This window comes from Carcharhinus amblyrhynchos, unplaced genomic scaffold (genome assembly GCF_965287045.1).
Source record: "Carcharhinus amblyrhynchos unplaced genomic scaffold, sCarAmb.v2.hapA chromosome_278, whole genome shotgun sequence".
Taxonomy (NCBI): Eukaryota; Metazoa; Chordata; class Chondrichthyes; order Carcharhiniformes; family Carcharhinidae; genus Carcharhinus; species Carcharhinus amblyrhynchos.
Window position 1 is genome coordinate 143,520 of NW_027650018.1, and position 12,888 is coordinate 156,407.

Here is a 12,888-nt window from a genome sequence, read left to right on the forward strand (position 1 = left end):
AGAGGCAAGAGTGAGTGGGGACGACTCACTGCTCCGTAGTGAACAAGACCCCATGTGCTGTATTCACCGTCCACTTGAGTCTTGTGCATACCCATTCCACTGTCTCCCTAACTTCTGAACACTTTCATCTCAAAACTTAACTCTCAGAATGGAAATACATATCTTCAATATATTGAAGTGGAAATGGTCGAGCACTTCAAGTTTTTAGGTGTCCAGATCACCAACAATCTATCCTGGTCCTCCCATGCTGACGCTTTAGTTAAGAAAGCCCACCAATGCCTCTACCTTCTCAGAAAACTAAGGAAATTTGGCATGTCTGCTACGACTCTCACCAACTTTTACAGATGCACCATAGAAAACATTCTTTCTGGTTGTCTCACAGCTTGGTATGGGCTCCTGCTCTGCCCAAGACCGCAAGGAACTACAAACAGTTGTGAATGTATCCCAATCCATCAAGCAAACCAGCCTCCCATCCATTGACTCTGTCTACACTTGCCCCCGCCTCAGCAAAGCAGCCAGCATAATTAAGGACCCACGCATTCTCTTTTCGACCTGCTTCAGCTGGGGAAAAAGATATAAATGTCGGAGGTCACGTACCGACCGACTCAAGAACAGCTTCTTCCCTGCTGCTGTCAGACTTTTGAATGGACCTACCTCGCACTAAGCTGATTTTTCTCCACACCCTAGCTGTGACTAACACTACATTCTGCACCCTCTCCTTCTCTATGAACGGTATGCTTTGACCGTATAGCATACAAGAAACAACACTTTTCAATGTATGTTAATGCATGTGACAATAATAAATCAAATCAAACCAAAAATCAAAGTAAATCTGGATGTAAACAGTTGGGTGTAACAAGCAATTCTTCATTGCCATGTGGAGCAAGTTACCAAAATTTCACTTGGAAAATATGTTTTAAATCAACTAACCTCAAGCAAAACCACATGTCGTACAAGTAATATTTTAAACTTGAATAAAAGAATCAATTACTTTCCAGTCCCAATGTAATTCTGGCACAGTAACTACTGACACACTCCCCGGGGACTCCCTGTAAATACTGACACACTCCCCGGGCACTCCCTGTAAATACTGACACAGTCCCCGGGGATCCCCCTGTAAATACTGACACACTCCCCCCAGGGATCCCCCTGTAAACGCTGACACACTCCCCAGGGACTCTCTGTAAACACTGACACACTCCCCAAGGACCCCCTGTAAATACTGACACACTCCCTGGGGACCCCCTGTAAATACTGACACACTCCCCGGGGATCCCCCTGTGAATACTGACACACTTCCCCCAGGGATCCCCCTGTAAATGCTGACACACTCCCCAGGGACTCTCTGTAAACACTGACACACTCCCCAAGGACCCCCTGTAAATACTGACACACTCCCTGGGGACCCCCTGTAAATACTGACACACTCCCTGGGGACCCCCTGTAAATACTGACACACTCCCCCTGGGTGATCCCCTGTAAATACTGACACACTCCCTGGGGACCCCCTGTAAAAATTGACACACTCCCTGGGGACCCTCTGTAAATACTCACACACTCCCATGGCTGTTTGTGTGTGCGTGTTTGTGCATGTGTCTGTGTGTATCTCTGTGTGTTGATGTGAGTGTGTAGCGAGTGTTTTTGTGTGTCTCAATGTGTATCTGAGTTTGTGTGTGTTGAGTGTGTGTGTCTATTATTGATTGCGTGTCTGTGTGTGCATGTGTTGAGTGTACGTGTGCTTGTCTGTGTATGTGTGTGTTGAGTGTGTGTGTCTATTATTGAGTGCGTGTCTGTGTGTGCATGTGTTGAGTGTACGTGTGCTTGTCTGTGTATGTGTGTGTTGAGTGTGTGTGTCTATTATTGAGTGCGTGTCTGTGTGTGCATGTGTTGAGTGTACGTGTGCTTGTCTGTGTATGTGTGTGTTGAGTGTGTTTGTTTTTGAGTGCATGTCAGTATGTGTGTGTATGTTTGTGTGTAGGGGAAGTGTGTGTGTCACAGTGTGTGACTGAGTGTGTGAATGTGTGTGTTAGAGTGTGTGCGTTTGTGAGAATATGAACGCGTGTGTAAGTGAGTGTGTGTATGAGTGTGTGAGGGGATCTGTGTGTGTGTGCGATTGTGTATGTGACTGTGTGAGTGTGTGTGTGAGTGTGGGTGTGTGCAAGTGTGTATGTGTGTTTGTGTGTGTGTGTGTGTGTGTGTATGTACGTGTGAGCATGTACGTGTGTATCTGGGAGTTTACACAGTGCCTACGTGTGAAATCCAAGCAATGATTGATTTAAGACAGTTCCTTGCCTGCCTCATGTTCCCATCTGCTGTGTAGTTTATCCTACAGGGCTGCAGGATTAATATCTGGTTAGCAGCGAGGTAGTTATTCTCAGCTAGAGCAGATCAAAATGATACAATTAGTCTCTACAACAGGACTGGGACTGTTTACTACCCAGTGCAGACAGACAGCACTGCCAGCCAATGGAAAGGATTGGGGTCTTTGCTGATGCCCTGCAGTCAAATAGCCTCGATGTGGAGATGCCGGCATTGGACTGGGGTAAACACACTAAGAAGTCTCACAATACCAGGTTAAAGTCCAACAGGTTTATTTGGTAGCAAACGCCACTAGTTTTTGGAGCGCTGCCCCTTCACCAGGTGAATGGGAGTTTTATTCACAAGCAGGGCATATAAAGACACAAACTCAATTTACAAAATAATGGTTGGAATGCGAGTCTTTGCAGGTAATCTAGTCTTAAAGGTACAGACAATGTGAGTGGAGAGAGCATTAAGCACAGGTTAAAGAGAGGTGTATTGTCTCCAGACAGGGCAGTTAGTGAGATTTTGCAAGCCCACACTGAACAGCCATGGGGACCAAATTCACACCTCAATAAGCCAAGATCTTCATGCACAGGTTCGAACAAGACCTCTTCACCACACAGGACCTTCAACCAATGCTATACACTAGATACATTGATGACATTTTCTTCCTTTGGACTCATGGTGAACAATCACTGAAACAACTATATGATGACATCAACAAGTTCCACCCCACCATCAGACTCACCATGGACTACTCTCTAGAATTGAGTGCATTCTTGGACACATGCATCTCCATCAAGGACTGTCACCTCAGCACCTCACTATACCGCAAGCCCACAGATAACCTCATGATCCTCCACTTCTCCAGCTTTCATCCTAAACACGTTAAAGAAGCCATCCCCTACGGACAAGCCCTCCATATACACAGTATCTGCTCAGATGAGGAGGATCACAAGACACTTCCAGACACTGAAAGATGCCCTCATAAGAACAGGATATGGCGCCCGACTCATCGATCCAAAGTTCCGAAGCGCCATAACGAAAAACCGCACCAACCTCCTCAGAAGACAAACACAGGACACAGTGGACAGAGTACCCTTCATAGTCCAGAACTTCCCTAGAGCGGAGAAGCTATGACATCTTCTCCGGAGCCTTCAACATGTCACTGATGAAGACGAATATCTCGCCAAGGCCATCCCCACACACCCACCTCTTGCCTTCAAACAACCTCAAACAGTCCACAGCAAACTCCCCAGCCTTCAGAAGAACATTGACCACGACACCAAACAACCCTGCCACAGCAACCTCTGCAAGACATGCCGGATCAGCAACACAGATGCCATCATCTCACGTGAGAACACCATCCACCAAGTACACGGTACATACTCTTGCAACTCGGCCAACATGGTCTATCTGATACGCTGCAGATGAGGATGTCCCGAGCATGGTACACTGGGGAGACCATGCAGATGTTATGACAACAGATGAATGAACACTGCTGGACAATCACCAGGCAAGATGTTCTCTTCCTGTTGGGGAACACTTCAGCGGTCACGGGCATTTGGCCTCTGATCTTCGGGTAAGCATTCTCCAAGGCAGCCTTCACGACACACGACAGCACAGAGTCGCTGAGCAGAGACTGATAGCCAAGTTCCACACACATGAGGACAACCTCAACCGGGATCTAGGGTTCATGTCACGCTGTCTATAACCCCCATGACTTGTCTGGACTTGCAAAACCTCACTAACTGTCCTGTCTGCAGACAAAACACATCTCTTTAACCTGTGCTTAACGCTCTCTCCACTCACATTGTCTGTATCTTTGAGACTTGATTACCTGTAAAGACTCGCATTCCAGTCATTATTCTGTAAATTGAGTTTGTGTCTTTATATGGCCTGTTTGTGAAGAGAATTCCCGCACATCTGACGAAGGGGCAGTGCTCCGAAAGGTAGTGTCTTTTGCTACCAAATAAACCTGTTGGACTTTAAACTGGTGTTGTGAGACTTCTTACTGGGTCAAATAGCCTCACAGGCAGCAGGTGTACAGGATCAGAGTTATACCTACAGCTCAGTGAGGAGTTAGCATTCCTCTGTGTGTGTGTGTGTGTGTGTGTGCGCGCGCGCAGATACTAATGAGGACAAATTCTCTGCTGGGGAGGTGCACTGAGATACGGGGAAATCCCAGGAAAATGCATGCAGTAAATTCTAACACTGACGGAACAAAGGAATTCCTGAGACTGGGAACAAGGAATTGTAGGAAAAAAAAATCCTGGGGAGAGACAGTGACATCTTGTGGTCACAAAGCAGTCAGCAGTCACCAAGACTGGGATTTAAGTATTGCACAGTGCCACACAGCTGGGTCACAGCAAGATCCCAGGGAGAGCGGATCCTGGTCTCCCTGAGACAGAGAGAGTGGATCCCACCCCTCACTGGGACAGAGACAGTGGATCCCAATCCCTCACCGAGACAAAGAGAGTGGATCTCAACCCTTCCCTGTGGCAGAGAAAGTGGGTCCCAACCCCTCACTGAGAAAGAGAGAGCGGATCCCAACCCCTCACTGAGACAAAGAGAGTGGATCCCAACCCCTCTCTGGATCAGGGAGAGTGGATCTCAACCCCTCACTGAGACAAAGATAGTTGATCCCAATCCCTCACTGGGACACAGGGAGTGGATCCTGACCCCTCACTGTGACAGAGAGAGTGGATCCCAACCCATCACTGGGACAGAGATAGTAGATCCCAATCACTCACTGGGACAGAGAGAGTGGATCCCAACCCATCACTTGGACATAGAGGGTGGATCCCAATTGCTCACTGGGACAGAGAGAGTGGATCCCAACCCATCACTGGGACAGAGAGACAGGATCCCAATCTCTCACTGGTACAGAGTGGATCCCAACCCCTCACTGCGACAGAGAGAGTGGATCCCAATCTCTCACTGGTACAGAGTGGATCCCATTCTCCCACTGGGACAGAGTGGATCCCAACCCCTCACTGGGACAGAGAGAGTGGATCCCAACCCCTCACTGTGACAGAGAGTGGATCCCAACCTCTCACTGGGACAGAGTGGATTCGAACCCCTCACTGAGACAGAGAGAGTGGATCCCAGTCCTGCACTGGGACAGAGAGAGTAGATCCCAACCCCTCACTGTGACAGAGAGTGGATCCCAACCTCTCACTGGGACAGAGTGGATTCGAACCCCTCACTGAGACAGAGAGAGTAGATCCCAACCCCTCACTGTGACAGAGAGAGCCTGAAGATCTCCAGCCGGTTTAGTCTGACGCGTTGGAGCCAATCTCTCCCCATAAGGCTGGGTCCTTGACCCTGTACAATGATGAGTGGAAGTCGAGCTGACTGCTGCCGATAAGTTACGAGAATCCCTGTGGTGCCATTTATCTGCAGTGGTTTCCCCGTGTAGGTGGCCAGCCTACATTTTGTGTTTGCTAAGTTCAGGAATTTGAATTCAATAAAAAATATCTGGAATTAAGAATCCATTGATGACCCATTGTCGGAAAAATCCATCTGGTTCACTAATGTCCCTTTAACAAAGGAAATCTGCCATCCTTACCCTGGTCTGGCCTACATGTGACTCCAGAGCCACAGCAATGTGGTTGACCCTCAACCACCCTCCAAGGGCAACCAGGGATGGGCAATAAATGCTTGGCCCAGCCAGCGACACCCATGTCCCAGGAGTGAATTTAAAAATGTAATCCTTGGTAAACGTGAAGCCTCTGATACAAGCACTGGGTCCAATTTGCAGAGCCCACGTGATACCTTCTTTGAGCGAACAGTGTTGAAGGAGGCATCAGACAGCAAAGTTCTGTGGTCTGGGAGAAAGGGGCCTCATACAATGTCCATCCCTCAACTGAGGGTGATGGTATCAGTGCAGTATCTCAGAATCCCTGACAGTAGTGGAGCCCGGGTTTCATCACCAGGCAATCTGGGAAAGGGCAGGGACAGCCTTCCAATTCCAAGGGAGCATACTCCAGAAGGTTGCTGGAAGATGGGCGGACAATTGCTGCAGAAGACCACAACCGAGGCTAAGATGTGGGACAGTCAACATTACATGATTCCTCTGCAATTGCAGAACGATGCTACGGGGTAATGACAGGTGTAGCCTTGGCTGAGTTATTAATGGACTAGGATAAGCATTACACTTCGGAACCTAAGTAGAAAAGTGGTAGGGAATCAAGAAGGGGCCGTGATAAAATTGCGTTTTTTTCATTGAATACGAGCTCCCTGAGGACTGGTAGTTAGCCCACCAAGTGGAACTTGGATACCAAGCCCTGCGTACAGCAAAACCCTGAGAGGGTCCATTAAGCTTTTAATTCCAGTTGGGAGCTGTTGTGTTCACCACTGGCTTGTGGTTATTGTTTATTTTCATTTGTGTAACACAAGCATAGTTCCTTCACCACCGACTGCTGGCGTTATTATAGGAAGTATCAACGGTGGCCTTTGCAGGTGTCACAGCTGGAGGCTTCCAAAAGCGTTAAACAGAAGCTTTTCTTCGCAAATTTATTGGCCCATTTTGACCCCAGAAAGGACCTTGTTATGGCATGCGATGCCACCCTCTACAGGTTTGGGACAGTACTGGCACATCGCTGGAGAGATTGAACCTATTGTATACAAATCTAGGACTCTCTCAGATGAACAAAGAACAGAGAACAGTACAGCACAGGAAACAGGCCCTTTGGCCCTCCAAGCCTGCACTGCTCATGCATTGGTTTGTATCCCTCCATTCCCGGTCTGTTCATGTGGCTATCCAGGTAAGTCTTAAACAATCCTAGCATGTCCACCTCTACCACTCTGCTTGGCAGTGCATTCCAGGCCCCCACCACCCTCTGCGTAACATACGTCCTTCTGACATCTGTGTTGAACCTTGCTCCCCTCACCTTCTACCTGTGACCCCTCATGTTCGTCACCTCTTGACCTGGGAAAAAGTTTCCCACTGTTCACCCTATCTATGCCCCTCATAATTTTATACACCTCCATTAGTTTGCCCCTCATCCTCTGTCTTTCCAGGGAAAACAGCCCCAGTTTACCCAATCAATGCTGAGTTATTCCCAGATCGAGGAAGAAGTGTTGGTTGTTATCTTCAGTGTTGAAAAATTCCATCAATATGTCTGCAGTAAATGCTTCATTATAGTGATCTGATAATAAACCAGATAACCTCGTTACCTCCGCCCGGAGCTTGTCACCGGCAGCTTATAAATCCCTCTTCGAGGAGCACAGGTTTAAGGTGTGAGGGGCAAGGTTTAAAGGACATGTACGAGGCAAGTTTTTTTTACACAGAGGGTTGTGGGTGCCTGGAACTTGCTGCCGGGGGAGGTAGTGGAAGCGGATGCAGTAGTGACTCTTAAGGGGCATCTGGACAAGTACACAAATAGGATGGGAATAGAGGGATATGGTCTCTGGAAGGGTAGGGGGTTTTAGTTCAGTCAGGCAGCATGGTCGGTGCAGGTTTGGAGGGCCAAAGGGCCTGTTCCTGTGCTGTAATTTTCTTTGTTCTTTGTTCTCGGGCACCATCCCAGGGCCAGGACTGCTAATGTTGGTGCACTGAGTCATCTGCCATTGCCCATGAGCCCGGTTTCACCGGTTAGTGGTTAGCGCTGCTGCCTCACAGCGCCAGGGACATGGGTTCAATTCCCGGCTCGGGTCACTGTCTGTATGGAGTCTGCATGTTCTCCCCGTGTCTGCGTGGGTTTCCTCCGGGTGCTCCAGTTTCCTCCCACAGTCCTTAGGTGGACCGGCCATGCTAAATTGCCCCGAGTGACAGGGAGATTAGCAGGGGAACTGTGTGTGGTTACGGGAATAGGGTTGGATTGTGGTCAGTACAGACTCGATGGGCCAAATGGCCACCTCTGTACTGTAGGAGTTCTATGATTCATGCTAACATTGGGAAACGATGATGAAGGTTCTGCACGCATGGGATCCCTGGAGCTCTCTGACAATGCAACTGCCTTCACAAGCACCGCGTTTCAGACCCTCATCTTTTCCAATGGAGTCAAACACATCAGGGCAGCACCCTCTCACCCACTATCGGACGGAACGGGCGGTGCAGATTGTTAAGCTCGGCATGAAGAAGCAATCTGCAGCATCCAGAGAGACCAAACTGGCGCGATTTTTATTCAACGGTAGGACACTCCCTCACACAATGACAGGAATCACCCCAGTGGAACTACTGATGGGATGGAGAATTCGGACAAGACCAGAAAGGAGGCTGGAGGGAAGTGACTCTGCCCTGTTTGTGGGAGCGAACCCCAGGAGGGTCGCTCAGCAGCTGCCTCTCCAGTCATTGAGGTTTACAGCATGGAAACAGGCCCTTCGGCCCAACTTGTCCATGCTGCCCAGTTTTACTGCTAATCCCAATTGCCTGCATTTGGCCCAATTCCCTCTCTACCCATCTTACCTATGTAACTGTCTAAACGCTTTTTAAAAAAACAAATTGTACTCGCCTCTACTGCTACCTCTGGCATCTTGTTCCAGACACTCAGCACCCTTGTTATCCTTTCTATAATAGGGTGACCAGAACTGTACACACTATTTCAAGTTGGCCTTACCAATGTCTTGTACAGCTTCAATAAGACGTCCCAACTCCTGTATTCAACGTTCTGACCAGTCAACTCTGAACGGTGAACAGTGGAGACAGGGGCCCTGATGACTATTGCCTGGAGAACACTCACTGCGTTCGGTTCTGGGCTGATTTTGCCCCAAGTCTTTACGAACACAGAGTGGACCCTCCTTTACCCTCTCTGTAAACACTGACGCCCTCATGGCTCACCTCATTCCCTCAGCACAGATCCTTCCTCAGTTTACATTCACTTATATCCAGGACCCCATGCACCCCAGATATATCCTCTTCCACCTTCTTCCATCAGAGAAAAGATACAAAAGTCTGAGGTCACATACCAACCAACTCAAGAACAGCTTCTTCCCTGCTGCTGTCAGGCTTTTGAATGGACCTACCTCGCATTAAGTTGATCTTTCTCTACACCCTAGCTGTGACTGTAACACTACATTCTGCACTCCCCCTCATTCCCTTCTCTATGAACAGTGTGTTTTGTCTGTATAGCGTGCAAGAAACAATACTTTTCACTATATGTTAATACATGTGACAATAATAAATCAGATTGGACCCTGTTAACCTTGGCTGAAGCTGGGGCTCACATACTGAGCCACACCACAGGAGCTGTGATGATCAGGCCAGTGCCCAGTTGCCTCCTTGCTTTTGCCTGGAATGAGTCTTGCACCTCGCAGTCTGAAGGAATGGAATATTCCTCCTGACTGTGTTGCAAACTGGGTTTGTGAGTGACATGCTGTGATGGTTCCTGGGGCCAATTAGCTGGGTTAGGGGTGGGGGGTGGGGGGTGCCCCCAGCTGCTCACGTGGTGCACTCAGGGAGTCAGCCCCACGGCAGCCTCAAAACCGCGGGCCGAGAGTGGATTGTGAGATGATTATTTTATGAAGTGAGTGTCTCTGAGGAATGAGGACAGTGAGTGGAACCAAATGCCGCCGCAGCTAATGAATTCCTTCCAGCTCAATGAAAACCAGACACCAAACTCCAACAACACAGATCAATAGCCCTCACCGCAACAGGGTCGCCGCCCCGCAGCGCCCCCCCCCCCGGGCCTGCACACTGCTCAACACTCACACTGGGTGATAATATCACACACACACACACAGTCACAGTCTCTCTCACACACACACACACAAACAAATACACACACATTCTGCAAGAATGAGAAGGGACTTGGCTGAGGTGGACAGGACAGCACTGCTAGGGGGTAAACCAATATGAAGCACCAGAAAGCAAAGTCCTCAATGTAATAGAGCAGACACATTCCCTCCAAAAATAAGAGTGGTTCTGCCACCCCAGGAATCAGCCTGACAAACCTTCGCTGCGCTCTCTCTATAAGCAAAGACATCCTTCCTCAGTTCCAAAACTGCAACAATACTCCAGGTGTGGCCTCACCAACGCTCTGTACAATTGCAGCAAAACATCCCTTTCCCTGTACTCAAATCCTCTCGCTATGAAGCCAACATGCCATTTGCCTTCTTTACTGCCTGCTGTACCTGCGCACTTACTTTCAGCAACTGATGCACCAGGACACCAAGGTCTCGCTGAGTATCCACCTCTCTCAGTTCACACCAATTCAAATAATAATCTGTCTTCCTGTTATTGCTACCAAAGTGGATATTTATCCACTTATACTGCGTCTGCCATACACATGCCCACACACTCAGCCTGTCCAAATCACGCTGTAGCATCTCTGCATCCTCCTCACAGCTCACCCTCCCACCCAACTTTGTATCATCTGCAAATTTGGAGGTAATACATTCAGTCCCCTCTTCCAAATAATTTATATATACCTTGAACAGTTGGGGTCCTAGCACAGATCCCTGTGGAACCCTGCTAGTCACTGACTGCCAATCAGACTTGGGGAGGATGTACAAACTCCACACAGTCAGTCAAAGAGAGGGCATGAAGGAAGATTAACAAGTTACAGAAAACCCAAAGATGTATTCCCAATGTATGCATGGTGAAAGGTTAGTTGAGAAAAAAGTGGAACTTACCAGAGATAAAGAAGGCAACTTGTGTGTAGATGCAGAGTATGCGGGATGAATGAATATTTTGTCTCTGTGCTTACAAAGGAAAGGGATGATACAGGTTTAGTGTTCCAGCAGGGACACTGTGAGATATTGGACAGGATAGTCATAAAGAGAAAGGAAGTACTCAAAGGATTCAAACCTTTGATAAGTCACCAGGGCCAGATGGTGAACATAAGAACATAAGAACATAAGAAATAGGAGCAGGAGTAGGCCATCTAGCCCTTCGAGCCTGCCCCGCCATTCAATAAGATCATGGCTGATCTGTCGTGGCTCAGTTCCACTTTCCCGCCCTCTCCCCATAACCCTTAATCCCTTCTCTTATCAAAAACCCATCAACCCGCTTCTTAAAAATATTTAGCGAGGCAGCCTCCACCACTTCAACGGGCAGAGAATTCCAGAGATTCACCACCCTTTGAGTGAAGAAGTTCCTCCTCAACTCCGTTCTAAACCGCCTCCCCTTTATCTTGAGGCTGTGCCCCCTAGTCCTACTGTCTTTTTTGAGCGGGAAGAGTCTCTCCACCTCTATCCTATCCATCCCATTCATCATCTTATACGTCTCAATGAGATCTCCCCTCATTCTTCTAAACTCTAACGAGTACAAGCCTAGTTTATTCAGCCTCTCCTCATAGCTCAATCCCCTCAACTCCGGTATCAGCCTAGTAAACCTCCTCTGCACTCCCTCCAGGGCCAAAATATCCTTGCGCAGGTGCGGCGCCCAAAACTGCACACAGTACTCCAGCTGCGGCCTCACCAATGCCCTATACAGCTGCAGCAAGACCTCCCTACTTTTATATTCAATCCCCCTCGCTATGAAGGCCAGCATCCCATTCGCCTTCCTGACCACCTGCTGCACCTGCAAGCTGGGTTTTTGCGACTCATGCACAAGGACCCCGAGGTCCCTCTGCACCGTCGCCTGCTGCAGTTTTTCGCCACGTAAGTAATAGTCCTTCCTACCATTCTTCCTACCAAAGTGGACCACCTCACACTTGCCAACATTAAATTCCATTTGCCATTTCCTGGCCCATTCGCCCAGCCTATCTAGATCCTTCTGCAGACTCTCCACACCCTCCGCACAATTTGCCGTTCCCCCAATCTTGGTGTCATCAGCAAATTTCGACACCCTGCACTCGGTTCCCTCCTCCAGATCATCTATATAAATGGTAAATAGCTGAGGCCCCAGCACCGACCCCTGGGGCACCCCACTAGTCACCATCCGCCAATCCGAATAGCACCCATTGACCCCCACTCTCTGCCTCCTATTTGACAACCAATCCTCTATCCACGCTAACACCCTACCCCCAACTCCATGTCCCCTGACCTTCTGCAATAACCTCTTGTGAGGTACCTTGTCAAACGCCTTCTGAAAATCCAGAAAGACCACATCCACCGGCTCTCCTCTATCCACTGCCCTAGACACATCCTCATAGAACTCCAGTAAATTTGTCAGACACGACTTCCCTTTAATGAAACCGTGTTGCGTCCGCCCTATCAAGCAATTCCCTTCAAGATGCCTCGCAATTTCCTGCTTAATGATGGATTCTAACATTTTACCTACCACAGACGTTAAACTAACCGGCCTATAATTCCCCGCCTTTTGCCTGGCACCCTTCTTAAACAACGGCGTAACATTAGCCGTTTTCCAATCTTCCGGCACTTCCCCCACAATTCGGAGGCTGCTGAAGGAAGTCAGGGAGGAGATTTTCTAATCCTCACCAGGTACAGGGGAGGTACTGGAGAAATGCAAATATAGTTCCATTGTTTAAAAAGGGATTGAAGGAAACGCCAAACAATTATAGGCTGGTTAGTCTTACATCAGTGGTGGGAAAATTAGTAGAATCAATCCAGAGAGAGAGGATTAACTGTCACCTAGAAAGGCATGGACCAGTTAGGGATGGGCAGTGTGGATTTGCTAAAATTAAGTCCAAGTTTATTAGAGTCACAAGTAGACTTACATTAACACTGCAATGAAGTTAC